Genomic DNA, 16,485 nt, shown 5'->3' with positions numbered 1-16,485 from the left:
GCTGGGCTGGAGGAGCTTCCTAGGAAAGATGATCTGCGTGGAGTGGGGTGAGGACAGTGCTAGAGATCGGGGTTCTAGGCCCTGAACTTGCTAGTTGGCGACAAGTAGCCATCTTAAAATGCTCCAGGCGTGGGTGTCTTTCTGCTGTGTTCCATGCGGGAGTTGGATTCAATGGTCTGTTCCGTTTGGGGTACCCCTAAAGCTGCTCTTGTCAGGGGGACCTCTCTACCAAAGCTATTTGATTTCAGGTCTGTGGCTTCATTGGGATTCCCTGGGTTAGTGCCTTTCAGCTCTGGACTTCCCCAGTGAAACGCTGACCTTGTGGGCCTCCTGGCACTGGAAGTGTCAGACAGGTCTATAGTGACATCCCTGTGCTGTTATGCCTCACCTCAAGTTTCAGCTTCCTCATCTGTAACCTGGGAAGAGGGGTACCTGCCGGAAGCTGCTGGGATGGTGCCCATGCCTGGCACATAGTGGGTGCTCAGATCTTCCAGGCTCAGGGGAGATGGACCCGGAGAGAGGAGAGGAGGGCTGCCTTGAATCTGCTGCCCCTCCCCCTCCCCCTGCCAGTCTTTTCCACATCCCTGAGGATGGTGTCCCTGCCAGGAGATAATGAATATTGGAACGTGTTGGGCCACCAGGTTGAGGGCCTTGGCAGCAACCAGGAGGTGCAGACATTTCCACTGCAAGGGCTGTGACATCACTCTAGCAAATGATGGTCCCGAGGAAACTCGTGTAGGCCAGCCCTGGGCTTGGAGCCCCCTCACATCCTCGGGCAGAGGTTCCCAGGGAGCAGAAGCATCTGCTCTTGCATGTTGGTAAGGGGACGGGCACCGAGACGTCCAGATTTCACAGGAACCCCCCCCTCCCTGGAGTCTCTCCCTGAGACCAGGGAGTCAGGTCTGGGGCACCCGTATTTTCTCTTCTTTATCTTCCCCCCATGGCATCGTTTCCAGCCTCCATTTGATTGCACAGATGCCTTCTGCCTTGGACACCGTGGTAAAGAGGTTCCCCACTGGGGCGGGCAGGGCATTCTGCCACTGCACCATTTAGACTAAAGGGAACTATGGTGTCCCCGCTCTGCCCTAAATCCCTGTTGTACCATGAGCTCCTGCTGACAGAGGCTTTTCCTCTCTGTGTTTCAGGCTCTGTGCTGTTGAGCACAAAGTAGATACTCAATAAGTGCTGGATTGAATATATTTGAGGAAATGTGTTTCTACAGCAGCGGGGTTGACTAGATCCTGCACTGTGTAGGGGTAGGGTAGGGAGGAGGGCTTTCAAGCGTAGGACACAGTCGTCGTTATTATAACTAATACTCTCGGCTTTGCCATTGTCATTGGCTAACAGAAACTTGACATGTCCTTCTAGGGCTCCTGACTAGGGTCAAAGGGGGCGCATGTGCTGGGAGGGTGGTGATGTTGCCAAGGAGGGGTCAGGATGGCTTTGGCCAGTGTGAGACGTGACTGTGGAGGGAAGGGGCTGGGAAGAGTGAGCCCAGCCATCGCTGTGACTGTGGAGGGAGGGAGCAGAGCAGGAGTCAAGACAGGCAGCAGGAGGTCAGGAGGTCAGGAGGTCAGGCCCCGGGTCCCACTCATCCACCCCCTCATCACCATCACGTGGCCTTGGCTCAGCCAGGCCCCCTCTCAAGGTCTCTGCATCCCCATCTCTATACTGAGGGGACCGGGCTGGACGGCTGAGGCTCCTTTAGGACTGACATTATTTCAAGTGGATGACTATTTATTCCTCCTGATATTACATGTAGAATATACCAGACCCACACCCACCTCACGTACGCCTCAGAACAACCTAGGCCTATCGGAAAGATGAGGAAACTGAGGTTTAGACCAAGTGACATGCCATGTGGCACAGCTGGAGATGGTGGCCTTGTTAACCTGCCACGAGGCTTTCCTTTATGAACCCCGCTGTGGCTAAGTTAGGGTGCCCTTGCAAACTCGTACAGGGGTCGGGACAGGAGGGTGGGAAGGATTCGTGATGAGAGGTCGTGGGCTTGCTGCGGAGGGCCGGCCGGTCTGATTGAAGGGTGTGTGAGTCATGGTTGGGGAGTTCAGCACGAGCTCTGCTTTCTGACAGGGGCCGGGTGCCCCTTGACTAGGGAAGGTGGCTGGGTCTGAATGACAGTCAGGACAGACACACTTTTGAGTGCTCCCTGTTTGCTGGGCTCCGTCTTCCATGGGCCAATGATCTGCTCCTCAGACCCTCCCAATCCACAAGCACTTTATAAGAATTCTAGAGGCCAAAAAGCCAGGGTAAAGGGGCTCAGGGCTGACTGCTGATGTGTCTTAGAACTTGGAAGCCGCTGGCCTGGGCCTCAAAGACCTGCTTTTAATCTGAGGCCTCCCATTGTCCCAGTAACCGTGTAAGCCAGGCTCCTCTGGGAGTCAGCATTCCCACCCCTCCAATGAACTGGGTGCCTCTCCCGGCCCTAAGAGGCCCAAGTGTGGCCTCACCCCACTGTGGGGGCTGGGGTGGACTCCTGCGCTGCTGGGTGCTGGTTAGTATCTGCTGTTGTCTATTAGGGGGCCCTGGGCGAAAAGCACAGGGTACAGGAAAGAATCAGAGGTGATCCCTGGTTTCCAGAAGTTCTCATGGAACAGGGAGAGCTGGATACCCAACAGTCAGTATGAAAAATGCCCAGGAGCTGTGAGGCGTGCTGACGCGGGGTCTTAGGGGAGCAGAGAAGCCCAGGGTGGTCTTTCCCACCTACCCCATGGGCCTGGTCGGTTTTGGTGAGGTGGCACATTGAGGTTGGGAATAAAAAAATGATAATAAAGGGTTCAACCAGCTCAGGACATCTCCAAACCATTCTAGAGACTTGTTAGAGCTCTCTCTCTCTCTCCCCCTTTTTTTTTTTTTTTTTTTTTTGGCACCAGGGATTGAACTCAGGGCACTCAGCCTCTGAGCCACATCCCCAGCCCTGTTTGTATTTTATTTAGAGACAGGGTCTCACTGAGTCGCTTAGTACCTTGCTCTTGCTGAGGGTGGCTTGGAACTTGCGATCCTCCTGCTTCAGCGGCCTCAGTGGCTGGGATTACAGGTGTGCGTTACTGCGCCAAGCTGACCTGTTAGTTCTTGTCCCCAGCCACTCAGAAGGTGGCCAGAGAGTCTGAGGGCCATCCAAGCTCACTCTGTGGCACAGTTTCAGTTGGACCATTCATTTGGCCCCGGGTGGACCAGAACCTTCCCTGTCCTTGGAGGATTCTAGAAGCTGGACTCTTCAATTCCTCTCGGAAGGCCCGCTTAGTGCCTTGCTTGGGAGATCCTTGGCCCTGTCCACCCTCGTCCATCCTTCCTGGACGAACCCTCAGAGTGAAAGCAGTTACCCGCGATTGCTCATCAGGACTGGGCTGTCCCTCTGGGCAGTGGGGCTGTAGTTCTGAGCCAACTGCAGACGCTCTTTCTGCATCTGGGCCACCAGGGGCCTGCAGGGCCACATCTTCACCTGATGGGCAGCCGGTGCTGACAGGCTGGGTGCAGGTGACACACTGAGTGAGGCCCTTGAAGAGAGGGAAGCCTGTGTGCCCCCGGGTGCTCTGCATCCCCAGCGGGCAGGTATTTATCGAGTGTTTGTCACATGCCCAGAACTGTCCTCTGTCACTGAGGTGCCAAGCCGACCAGAACGCAGTGTCGGGGAGGAAGTGGCATGGTGCGGAGATCCTGCCCTGAGGAGCCAGGAGCTGTGGGCCCTCGCGCTGGCTCTGCCATCGACTCAGTGGTGACCTGAGACCAGGCCTTGTGCTTGTCCACACCTCTGGGAAGCAGAGCTGGTGACCCTTCCAACTCTGACTGGCCATCTACAGCACTTCTTCCTGTTCTGTAACCACTTCAGGGGTGCAGGTAGCCGTGACTTGGGGAAGAATAAGATAAACGTAGCAAGAGGCCAGAGGAGGGCTCTGGGGCTGGGGGACGGGGCTGGGGAGGGGCTCTGAGACAGGAGACACCTGGAGGCAGTTGCTGTGTTTTGTTTCATGCACTGAATGAGGAGGAGCAGGAGTCTGCTGTCACATGGGGACAGGAGGGGACAGGAGGGCTGGATGGTGAGCAGTGGCTCCTGGACTTGGATCTCGCAGAGGGCCTTGGGGAACCCATCCTAGGTTGGCCAACTCTTTATTATGCTGGGGAAGGACATTTCAAATGACACTGAGAGTTCACTTTATTGTCACATAGAAGCATTAAATACCCCTCTCCCTGAGACAGAAAGGCCATGCTGTCAGGAAAAAGGCACCACTTCAAATTGAATGCCTTTTACTTTTCCTTTTCTAGAAACTCACTGTGGGCCCTGGGTGTAGCTCATTGGTCGAGCACTTGCCTCGCCTGTTCCGTCCCAGACACCGCAGACAAACAAACAAACAGCCCCTACTGGGCACAGTGGCTCTGGGGTGGCACACGCCTGTAATCCCAATGCTCAGGAGGCTGGGGCTGGAGGATGACAAGTTGGAGGCCAGCCTCAGCAACTTCATGAGATTAATCATAGAGTGCCTCTGGGTTCAGTTCGAGGACCACAAGCCAGCTCATGCATTGTCCTGACTTTGCTCATCTCGCCACAGACAAGTGTCCTTGTATGTGTGACTCTGGAGTCAGGTGCTTGGGTTTGGATTCCTTTTGGCCTCAGAGTCTCTGCTTTCTCACCTGTGAAATGGGGAGATGATGCTGTCAATCTCCTAGGGCCATTGGGAGGTCTGGGTGCTAAAAGAAGGTACATAAGCCCCCAGGGACCTCGACTACAGTCTCCTAAAAAGGCAACATGGGGGCTGGCCACAGGGGGGTTGTAGAGATGGGGATTCTTGTACTGCCGTTCATGTCCATGAGCACGTGGGCCCGTGTTCTCAGATCTGATCCACAGCACAGAAATGCAGATATTTGTCTGTGACATCTCCTCATTTTAAAAATGTGGCCGACTGGACAATGTTTTCAAATGCATTCTTTAAAATGTGTCTGTGGGCTGGGGGGCGTGGCTCGGTACAGCAGTGCTTGCCTGGCCTGCACCAGGCCCTGGGTTCAGACCCCAGCACCACAAAAATAAATCAGCAAATAAAAAATCAAGTGCGTCTGTGACGGGCCATAAGGTAGCGGCCTTGATGTGGGTTTCAGATGTGGGGCACACCCTGCCCAGCAAATTGCCAGCCAGTCCACAGAGGAGGGACACTAGGCTGAAAGGCGACCCCGGCCAGGGCAGCCTGGCCTGCGAGCTCAGAGCTCAGCCTCGCTTTGACAGCTGTCGACCGTTGGTTTCTGGGCCCCCGACTTCAAAGGCCCTGGTTGTGCCCCTCTGTTTTGGGTGGCTCTGGCAGGATTGAAGCTCTGGGGACTGAGGCCTCCAGACACCTCCCTGTGTCCTCTTGAGCCTGGGTCCCACCAGGCCTCCCACCAGAGGTCTCTGACAGGTGGTGGGCAGCCTCAGAAGAGGATGGCCTGGGAACCCTGGCACTTCCCCAGCCCCAGAGGCCCTGGAGAGGCGTCGGGCCCTCCCTCGCTGGGAACGCCCTCCTGCCCTTCCGCTCGGGCGGGCGCTGTGGTCCGGCCTGCCAGCTGTCCGCCTATTGCATGGCCCCTGCACAGGCGAAGCTGAGGTCTGGCTGCATTCTTAGAGAGGGACCTCAGAGGAGCTCCTGATTAGCAAGGGACCCCGCAGACACGGCTTCAGGGCCTTCAGGGATTCAGATTAAAGCCACTGAAGACGGTCTGCATTCCTGTGGTCCAGGGAATCTGGTCTTCATCATGCACCGACAGCCAGGTTCCATTCTGGCCCTAGGTGGGGGGAAGGCAAAGAAGTATGCGTGTCCCTTAATCCCCCTGGTGGGTTCTGAGGGTCTCTGGCACCTACAGTGGTCCCTGCATGGGAGCTTCTCAGCCTGGTTGAGGGAAGGGGCACGGCTGGTGCATCAGCCTGACGGAAATGGGGTCTCCATTGACACTGACTTCCGAGTGCCAGGTGCTGGCCACCAGAGTGCCTGCCCTAGAGAGCAGATGTGGCAATTGTGACAGCACCCCACACGGTGCCAGCCACTCAGTGTAGAGCGGAGTTATTATTGGCCTGAAAAACTGGGAAGACCCTGAAGAAGGGCCCTAGCTCTGAGCCCCTGCGCCACAAAACCGACACCATTTTGGGCCCACTTAGCCTGTGTTATCCACATTGATGAGGACGCTGAGGCTCAGAGAGGGGAAGTGATTTGTTCAAGATTGCACAGCAGCTGGCAAGAGAGCCCACACTTAGATCGTGGTCTGTCTGCGTCCTCAGCGTGTTCCTTCCCCTGAGCCAGGGGGCCTCCAAATAAGTGCATCTTGAAGGAAACAAAAAGTTTCCAGTTGTTGAACACTCAGGCGAGGGGGGCACTAGGGAGGCAGGGCTTTTATAGAGGAGGAGACTGGACTCCTAGGAGAGCAACCTGGAGGCTCCGAGCTGTGGACCAGGGAGAGGTGGGGACAAGACTCCAACCCCGTGTGCTGGACGTGGCTTCCCTGCTGCGATGACAGGGTAGGAAAGGGGACTCTCTGCAGGTCATGGGGGAGCGCTGGGGTCCCGAGGCCTTGAAGATGCCAGACGAGCGCTGGCAAGATGTCAGCAAAGGAGGCGCATTCCTGCCCATTCCAAGGAGAACATTCTCAAACAAAAGCCATTTAGCACCAAGACGGCTGCTCTCTTGGCCACTCATGTAGGCCCGGATGACCAGAAGCGACTCTTGCAGCGGGCTGCCATCGTGACAGCCGTGGTCATCAGCCGTGGTCATCAGCCGTGCCATCCAGAGGGTCTGGGGTCCGCACAGGGCTGGTCACAGCACTGATACCCACAGCAGGTGACACTGCTGTTCCCAAGAGAAAGATCTGGGAAGGTCTTCTGGAAGAGGAGGAGGAGGAGGAGGAAGAGGAGGAGGAGGCCCACTTAGCATGTGTTATCCACATTTTACAGATGAGGACCCTGAAGCTCAGAGAGGGGAAGTAATTGATTCAAGGTTGCACAGCGGCTGGCAGCAGAGCTCTACACTGAGATGCGGTTAGAACAGGGTCCGAAGAGCAGGTGGCACAGGCTGGGGGAGGGGAGAGGAGGGAGGCGTGGGCCAGGGAGCCCACTGCTCTGCTGTCATGGGTGGGCAAAGGGCAGTTCCCTGTCCCTCTGGTTGTTGAAATGGTAACGTGGAGGCACAGTGACCCTGGGTCCCTCCAGAGCCCCTCAGGAGGTGGGCCCAACATTGCCCCTTCAGTGAGACCTGCGTGGAGGTCACCTCCCTCACGTTTGGGTCACAGAGCCAAGGGAGGAGCCCTTGCTCCATCCTCTGAAGGAACTGGTCTCCTGGGAGCAGCTCAGGGTGAGCAGGGCCTCAGGGTCAGGCCTGGCCAGTTTTCCAGTCCTGTCACTCGTTAGCGGGGACTTGGGACACATCGTGTTATGCCCCTGGCCATTTTCTCATCCACCAGAGAGGGATCGATTGATCCTGCCTGAAAGGAGAGGGGACCCTGTTGGCAGCGGCCGTGGGAAAGGGTCTGTGTGCAGGATGGGGACGTCCCCTCGGTTGCTCCTCTGCCCCCAGCCCCAGCTCTCGGGCAAGTTAAGTGACACCACACTGTGCACGGCACAGGGACGTGACCTGCTGGCAGTTTCCTGGCAGCCAGGGGAGAGAGCAGGCTGTGGAGAGGAAGCAGAGCCACTGTCCCGTGCGAGGTCCCCAGCTCCCTCCCGGGGCGAGCTGCCAGGTCTCGGGCCCCAGAGCCCAGGTTCTCCTGTCCCCTCTGTCCTTGGCCTTTGACATCTTCGGATTCTTCCTGCCCCAAATTTCCATGATTCTGAAGATCTCAGTAGTCGACCATTAGAAGTCAGCTGGGCTCCGCTTGGAGGTCTGCTTAGCACAGATAAAGACAGTCCCGCTGGACGTGTGAGCTCATTGCAAGACTTGGAGGAGGCCAGCGCCAGTGCCTCCCAAGAAGTGGCAAGGGTACAGAGAAAATCAGGCCCTGGAGAGGGGCTCGGATGGCTGCAGTGGGGGGAGCCGGCCTGAGCAGGTGTTGGTGGATCTGGGGAAGGCTACACCGTGGCTGCTGGAACATGTGTCCTAGGGAAGAGATGGGGTGGATGTGCCTCTGCATCCCCCCTGCCCAGAGCAAGCCAGTCACAGAGGAAACACTCTGGAAAAATGCTGAGTATGTGACAAATAGCCTAAGCCGGGCGCATCGAGGTTTGCCTGTGGTCCCAGCTACTCTGCTCAGGAGGCTGAAACGGGAGGATCACAAGCCAAAGTTTGAGGCCGGCCTCAGCAGCTTAGCAAGACACTGTCTCAAAAAACGAAAAGGGCTGGGGGCGTAGCTCAGTGGTTAAGTGCCCCCAGGTTCAATCCCCAGTCCCAGAGCACAGCACCAGTGGCCCTAGGGTCAGGTGGAATCCTGGGTGCCCCAGAGGCCAGGTGGCAGTCTCATACTCGGTGTGAGTGTGTGGGGGGCTGTGGGGGGGCTGGGTGTGCGTGCACCTGACCTCCCAGGACGGCTCCTGCCTTCCCCATCCATCTTCCTCTCCTTTCCGTGGGCCGCTCACACAGGCCTGGCTGTCCCAGCAGGTGTCCTTGCTGGAGTTGTGACAGACAGCTGTGCTCATCAACCTTGCCATCCAGAGGGTCTGGGGTCCGCACAGGGCTGGTCACAGCACTGATGCCAGCAGCAGGTGACACTGCTGTTCCCAGGAGAAAGAGCAGCTGTAGGTCCCTCTCCTCTTCCAGAGTCACTGAGCAGAGTGGATGACAGCAAGCTGCCCTTGTTTAAAGTCACCTTTGGGTAAGTTTCAACATAAGTATAGACCCAGAGCCCATCACCACACTGAGATGAGGAACGTATCCACCCTCCTCAGACTTTGTAATCCCCCCTCAGCCTCCTCCCACCTCATTCCCAGACAACAACTGAAGACACCTTTGTTTTGGTTTGTTTTCTGTGCTGGGATTGAACCCAGGGCCTTGCACCTGCCAGGTGAGCACTCTCCACTGAGCCACACCCAGCCCAGCTGGCTTCTAGTTCCTATAAAGGAACCACGCAGGGTGCACCGCTGTTGATCGGGCTTCTTTCACTCAGTATATCTCCATTTTGAGGTACTAGAGATGGAACCTGGGGACACTTGGCCCTGAGCTACATCCCCAGCCCTTTTAATTTTTTATTTTGAGACAGGGTCTCACTAAGTTGCTGAGGCTGGCCTCAAACTTGCAATCCTCCCACCTCAGCCTCCCACTCTTCACTGGGATTACAGGTGTATACCACCGCACCTGGCTTCAGCATTATTGAGAGTCATGTTGTGTGTATATCTTCCTTTTTCTTACTGAATGGTATGCATCCATTGTGTGGATAATTCATAAACCATGATTTGTTTGTCCATTCAGCTGATGGACAATTGTTATTTTCCAGGTTTTTTTTTTTTTGTAATATAAATAAAACTACTATAACTATTTGTGTATAATCTTTCAATGAACATGTGTTTTTCAGTTCTCTTGGGTAAATAGCTAGGAGTAAAATGGCTATAATTTGGTGAATACATATTTAACTTTCTGAGAAACTGCCCACGTGTTTCCAAAGTTCTGTGCATTGTACATTCCCAGAGCTGCAGCGTGTGAGGATTCCAGCCCCTGCACAACTTCGCCAGCATTTGGAATGGCCAGGCTTTAATTTTAGCCATTCCATCAGGCCTGGGTTTCAATTTGCATTTTCCTAATGACTAATGACGTTGATCATCATTTTATATGCCTGTTTGCCATCCATATATATTCTTTATCGATTTGCTCATTTAAAAAAAAAAAAAAAATAGAGCCAGGTGTGGTGGTGCAGGCCTGTAATCCCTGTGGCTTGGGAGGCTGAGGCAGGAGGATTGTGAGTTCAAAGCCAGCCTCAGCAACAGCAAGGTGCTAAGCAACTCAATGAGACCCTGTCTCTAAGTAAAATACAAAACAGGGCTGGGGATGTGGCTCAGTGGTCCAGTGGCCCTGAGTTCAATCCCCAGTACCAAAAAAAAAAAAAAAAAAAAAAAAGAATTACTGGACTTCTGAGTTGTATGAATTCTTAACACTATGAATACAAATTCTTCGTCAAACAATATATTTTGCAAATATTTTCTCTCCGTCTGTGGCTTTCCCTAGAGGGGTTGTGAGAGTCTCATACTCATGGTACATGTGTGGGTGAAAAAAAAGAAAACTTAAGGGAGAATATAAAAGACTAGCCAGGCACCACGGTGGCACACAAAAGTGTACACCTATAATCTCAGCATCTGGGGAGGCTGAGGCAGGAGGATCACAAGCTCAAGATCAGGTTGGGCCACTTAGCAGGCCCTGTCTCAAAATAAAAAATAAAAAAAGGGCTGGGGGTGTATATAGCTCAGTGGTAGAGCACCCCTGGTTTCATCCCCAATACTGCAGAAAATAAATTAAAGAGAGGGAGGGAGGGAGGGAGGGAGAGAGGGGGGGGCAGGGGGAGAGAGAGAGAGAGAATATGAATCTAAGGGCCCTAGAGCCTCCATCTGAAGACGGTCCCAGGAAAGTTTAGTGCCAGAGCCCACATGGCACTCTGATCTGAGAGGAAGAGGGCTGTGGCCGACCCTTGATGCCTCATTCCTGTGACCTGGGGTGAGTGCTGGGAGAAGGCCACCACAGCGCCTGGCTGTGGGTGAGAGGCTCAGCAGGGCTCTGCAGCTGACCATCGGCACCCCGAGGGTGAGGCCTGGGGGTCTGCCCTATTGTGATCTAAAGGCCTCTGGGGTGCGGAGGAGGAGGCTGTGTGCTCTTTGATGGCGGGTGGGGGATGCCTGACTCCGCCGTGCTCCGCCTGGGCTCTGACCCACAGGAGCAGGCGGCCATCAGCGCCTCTTACGGAGCCCGCGGAGCCCGTCCACAGCGCTCCAGCGGCTCCTGTGCGCGTGTGGGGGTGTGCATGCGCGTGTGGGGGTGTGCATGCGCGTGTGGGGGTGTGCATGCGCGTGTGGGGGTGTGCATGCGTACGTGTGCGTGCGCGGAGGCGTGGAGGCCGAGAAACCCCGACAGTTGGGAGGCTGTGGTCCACGGCGGAGCCTTGGGAACGGGCTGACGTGGTGGGGCCCCGCGGGGAGCCGCGCACACCTGTGCGAACCGAACCGAACCGGGAGAGGAGCAGGCTGGAGAGGGACACAGGCGGGGACTTTCCAGGCGGAGGGCCCTGCATGGCGGGCAAAGGCGGGTGAAGATGGTTCCGGAGACGTCTGGGAAGGGAGTGCGGTGGGCGGTCACACGGAGGCCACGGTGCCCCAGTAGCTCTGCGAGGGGGCAGGTGTGGTTTCCACTTTATAGACGGGAGACAGGTCCGCGGTCAGGAGGGTTGTGCCCTCAGGTTGTGCGTGGACGACAGCGGAGTCCCCTGCTGCCAATACTGTGCTGTCCTTTGCCAGGCTTTCCCCGGGAGCTAGAGGCCAGAGAGGAGGGCTCTGTGGGCCCCTCTGCCTGGGGCCTGGAGTCACCTGTCCTCCAGGTCATCGCGGGCTGCCTGGCTCCCCTCAGCCTGCCTCAGCTGAGCCGGAGTCTGAATGCAGCCCTGTTCCAGCACCTGGCAAGGCTCCGAGCCATGGGAGGCACGGTGCCCGCTTCTCCCAGCCCCTGCAGGTGAGCAGACAGCCAAGTTGGGGCAGCTCAAGCTCACAGGCCAGGACTGTCAGGGCAGCTCTGGACACAGAACCCTGTCTGCTTGTATGTAAGCAGAACAAAAACTGGCTTCTGTTTTAAGGGAGAGGGAGGGTGTGACCTTTGGGAGGCAGGGATTGGAGTTCATCAACCACCTCTTAGGGTCGCCGCATCATCTCTGTTATTCTACCCCTCATTCCCCACAGTGTGCCTCTTGGGCTTCCTCCTAAGTGTCTCTCTGAAGGCATCTCTGCTTCTCCTTCTGCAGTTCCCTCCCCCCCCCCCACTTTAGCTTGGCAGCCTCCTTGAAGCCTCATTACCCCCCACCTGGTCTCCTAGTACCTCTCCTCCTCCTTTCCCCACCTATTCTTGACAGAATTAGCAAGGATCATCTTTTACAATATAAATCTGACCTTGAACCTTAAACTTGATCTTGACCTTAAAACTGCTCAGGACTTTTCTTCGGTAGGTTCCTCTCCTGGCCCGTCTTCCTCTCTGCTTCCCCGCATCCTGAGCTTAGCCCTGCAGGAACTTCAGCCGCCCGCGCCACCCCGCACTGTCCGCAGCCCTCCTCCATAGACTGCTCTTGGTGCCCGGCCGCAGCTGGGCATTCACCCTTGAGAATCCTGCTCCGGTGCCTCTGACTCCTGCAGAGACTCGTTTTCGCCTCTGCCCACCCCCTCTTAGAACCAGGCCTTGATGACCAGGACTATCTGTCTGCAGAGGCAACCACTGTGCACAGGAGAGGCTTGGTCAGTGTTGATGGACACAGCCACTCCAGAGCTGCCACACAGACAGAACGTGCTGGCGTTAGGAGAAGGAGGAGCTTTGGGAGCCTGTCTTTCTGTCTTGGAGCTGGGCCACTTTAAAGCTCAGCCTCAGTTCCCCACTGCCCCATGGGGGTGAAGGCCACAGAGGGTGGGGGTGGAGGGTAAGACTATCCAGGGTGACTCTTTCTTTCTTTAAATGGTATTGGGGATTGAATCCTGGGGTGCTTTACCACTGAGCTGCATCCCCAGTCTGTTTTAATTTTTATTTTGAAACAGGGTCTCACTAAGTTGCTGAGATTGGCCTTGAGCTCGTGATCCTCCTGCCTCGGCCTCCTGAGTTGCTAGAATTATAAGTGTGAGCCCCCATGCCTGGACCTGGTGACTCTGTGTCTGAGCTTTGGCCTAGTGCTAGTGGTTTTGTAGAGTGGAAACCCCAGCTACTGTGTGGCTGTCATGAACAGGGAAAATCAGTGACCCAGACCTCCAGGAAAACAATTTGGCAACACATTCAGACATTTTGACCCTATTAATCCACTAGCAGGGATCCATCCTGAGGAAAAATTCCTGAACACAGAACAGTAATTGTGCATAAATATTTCTATTTTTGCATTATTCATGACCGAAATAGTCTAAATGTTTAGCAGAGAAAAGTTACATTAACCATCATGGACCAACAAAGTGGAATATTATGTAGCCCATAAAACACTTTCTATAAAGAATATGCCATATGTACAATTCCTATACTGTGTTAAAACTTTAAAAGATACAAAATTGCACATGCACAGGCGCCGCTGGCGGGGGTGCAAACACACACACACACACCATGACCAGAACACACACACACACACACACACACACACCATGGCCAGAACAGTGTAAAAATAACAATGCTCCCCTTACCCCTGCCAAAAAAATCTGTGCTCAGGCAAAAGAAAAAAGAGTTCACAATCAAATTTTTCAGTGATTTATCTTTGAGTAGTAAAACTGGAAGGTCTCTAAAGGGTGAGTTCTACTTTAATAACTATATTAAAAATATAAAATCCACCCAGGCTGAGCTGAGGGGGTCTCTCCAGTCTGTGTTCTCCTTGGGAGGAGTTGCTGTCTGTAGAGCAAGGGGAAGACACCGCCGTCCCCTGAGTGCTGGCGCCAGACTCCCAGGTACATCATCATGTTCCACTGAACTTCAATTAGCAGATGAAGCCCAGCGCCCCGGGCCCCAGCTCTGAGCTGCCTGAGGATAGAGCCCCTCCCTCCCTCCCTCTCTCCCTTCCTTCCTTCCTTCCTTCTTTCCCACTGAGCCATCCCCAGCCCTTTTTACATTCTGTTTAGAGACAGGGTCTTGTTGAGTTGCTTAGTGCCTTGCTAAATTGCTGAGGCTGGCTTTGAACTTGTGATCCTCCTGCCTCAGCCTCCCGAGCTGCTGGGCTTGCAGGAGTGCGCACCGCGCGCCCGGCTAGAGTCCCTGCTGTCTGTGGTGTGCTGGATCCCTGTGACTGTGACTCTCTGGTTGCTCAGGGGAAAGGACAGGTGAAAGGGACAATTGAGAGCACTGTGTCAACAGGGCAGGGGAGGGGCTGAGCCGTTCACCTGGTGCATTTCATAGAGAGGAAGTCAGTGTTTGGCAGCAGCTGGAGGAAGAGCGCTCTTTGCTGGCTGTAGTGGGAGTGGGGTGCTCTGCCTCTCCAGCCCAGCAGCCTCTTCCTGCCAGGACTCTCCACTAGCCCGAGCCCCCCATTCTTCTCACCGGCTGGGAACCAAGCCAAAGAGCATTTGTTTCAGGGCTGGGCTCCTGGCACCCCTGTGCATCACACTACCCTGGATTCAGAGCAGCAAGCCGCAGGTTGAGCTCAGCTCTGCCACCAATTGACTTGGCACCTTGGGCAAGCGCCGCCCCTCCCCACCCCCACCCCAGGTCCTGCGCCTTCAGTGGGTCTAGGCTCCATGAGATGTGCCAAACCCCAGGGCCAGGCAGCTAACAAACAAAGCAGGTCAGGTTAAGAGCAAGATCTGAGGTAAGAATTCTGCCAAAAGGGAGCCACTTCTGAGCCCTGGACAGTCATTGCTGTGCAGAAATGTGGGCACAGAGCTGCAAGATCCTTGGTTCAAGACAAACCAGAAATCTGGATTAAAAACATCTGAGCTGGACGCAGTGGCACCCGCCTGTAATCCCAGCAACTGGGGAGACTGAGGCAGGAGGATCGCAAGTTGGAGGCCAGCTTCGGCAATTTAGCAAGACCCTGTTTTAAAATATGAAGGACTGGGGTGAAGTGCCCCTGGGTTCAACTCCCAGTCCTCTCCCCCACTCAGAAAATAAATCTGGATTTAAAATTATAAAGGCTGACTCAAATTAACATCCATACACACGCAGGTGAAAGGAAGGCCCTCTGCAGGCTTGGTGCAGCCTATGGGCTGCCAGTTTGGGGCACCATGGTCGCCTGCCTCGGAGCAGCTCTGACTTTGACTCTGCTGCAGCCAGGGCAGAGCAGACCAAGGCCCTGGCCTGTGGGAGCTGGGAGGACGGGGGGAGGCCAGCCCAGAGCGGGGCTTTGCTTAGCCTTCATGGTTGCTTTTGCCAAGTGCATGGTCTCCAAAGGCTTCCTGCCGCCTGCTGCAAGTCCTGCCAGCTGGAACACGCTCCATGGACCAGGGCTTGTCATGGGCTGCACACTGCACTTGGGTCACAACAGTGTGCCTTTAAAGAAATCAGCTTCGAGAATGACACAGGCTGGCACCCACTGCTGGCAATACAGGGGTGTGACTCTGTCACCTGAACTTCTCTTTCTTTTGGTTTTGATTTTTTTTTTTTTTTTTGTACCCAGGATTGAAGTCAGGGGCACTTGACCACTGAGCCGCATCCCCAGCCCTATTTTGTATTTTATTTACAAACAGGGTCTCACTGAGTTGCTTAGCAACTTGCTTTTGCTGAGGCTGGCTTTGAACTTGGCCTCAGCCTCCTGCCTCAGCCTCCCAAGCCGCTGGGATTCCAGGCCTGCACCACGGCTCCTGGCCATCACCTGAACTGCTGCATCTTCGTCACTTCCGGCCTCGGAGGGAACCTCCATGCTGGAGGTTGATCCTCATGTGCGGTAGTTATATTCTATCAAGTTGTGCAGACGATTGAGCTGGGAGGGGAAACACAGGGTCTGGGACCTGTGAGTCTCGGGTCGGGCCATCTGCCTGGACGCAGAGCCTTGCTGTCCAGGTGCTTGTTTAGAAGCACCTTCCTGCTCCACGTGGCTTCACGCACGTGAACAACTAGGCAACCAGGCCTGGAGGAGGCTCACCCCATCCAGGCATTTTCTCGGGGAGACCCTCAGTCATCCTAGGCATGGAAACCCAGGAGCACCTCTGCCCTGTGCTGGGGCCTCGTCTCGTGGACAGGAAGAAAGCGGGAACAAGGTCGCCTCGCTGGACCTCCCCTGTCTGCGAGAGACTGTGGACTGCGAGGGACTTGAGTATTGATTTGGGGGTTTCAGATAAAATCTAAACAAGCAGGTGAATTCATCACGGAGACTCCTGAAGGACGGCTCCGCTGGGTGTGACTCTCTCGGCTCATTCTCTGAGAGCTGCGGTCAGGATTGGGAGTTGTTGACACAACTAACTGGATTTCCTGAGTGTGCAGAGGTGCTCTGGGGGGCAGGAGGGATCCACTCCAAGTTCCAGACCTTCCCCAGCCTGTGCCAGGGCGAATGGAGAGAATGCAGCGGGGTGCGCCTGCGCCCAGGGGGTGCGGACACATGGAAGATTGCAAGTCCAAGGGCAGCCAGGACCACAAAGTGAGACCCTGCCTTGATGTTTAAAAAGTAAAAAGAAGTGGGAATGGAGCTCAGTGACAGAGCTCAGGGACAGGTCCCCTGAGTCATGTCCTGCCTCGCATGCATAAGACCTGGGTTCCGTCCCCGGTGCTGCAGATGACAACGGCAAAACACCGCGTGGCTTTGGTTCTTCCCCCTAAGACCCAGTGGCTGTGCTGTGTTCCAGTCTCTGCTGGTCCCTGAGGACTCAGAGGTGGAGGAGACCCTTCCCCCTCATGACCTCGCACAGAGACAAGCCCACTAAAGAGGGCTGCGTGGAAAGGACTGTCATCATAT

The 16,485-nt window shown here is 55.2% G+C and overlaps 1 protein-coding gene across 2 annotated transcripts in view; it reads left to right on the top strand.

Moving 5' to 3' along the window:
- Window positions 1–16,485, top strand: part of Snph (syntaphilin) — a 41,893-nt gene that overhangs the window by 1,148 nt on the left and 24,260 nt on the right. The gene's annotated exons all lie outside the window — the stretch shown is intronic.

The sequence above is a fragment of the Marmota monax genome, unplaced genomic scaffold (assembly GCF_021218885.2).
Source record: "Marmota monax isolate L192 unplaced genomic scaffold, Marmota_monax_Labrador192_F-V1.1 WCK01_AAM20220418_F8-fsc00014, whole genome shotgun sequence".
Lineage (NCBI taxonomy): Eukaryota > Metazoa > Chordata > Mammalia > Rodentia > Sciuridae > Marmota > Marmota monax.
The sequence above is the reverse complement of the archived record's forward strand: the minus strand, read 5'-3'. Positions and strand labels throughout refer to the sequence as shown.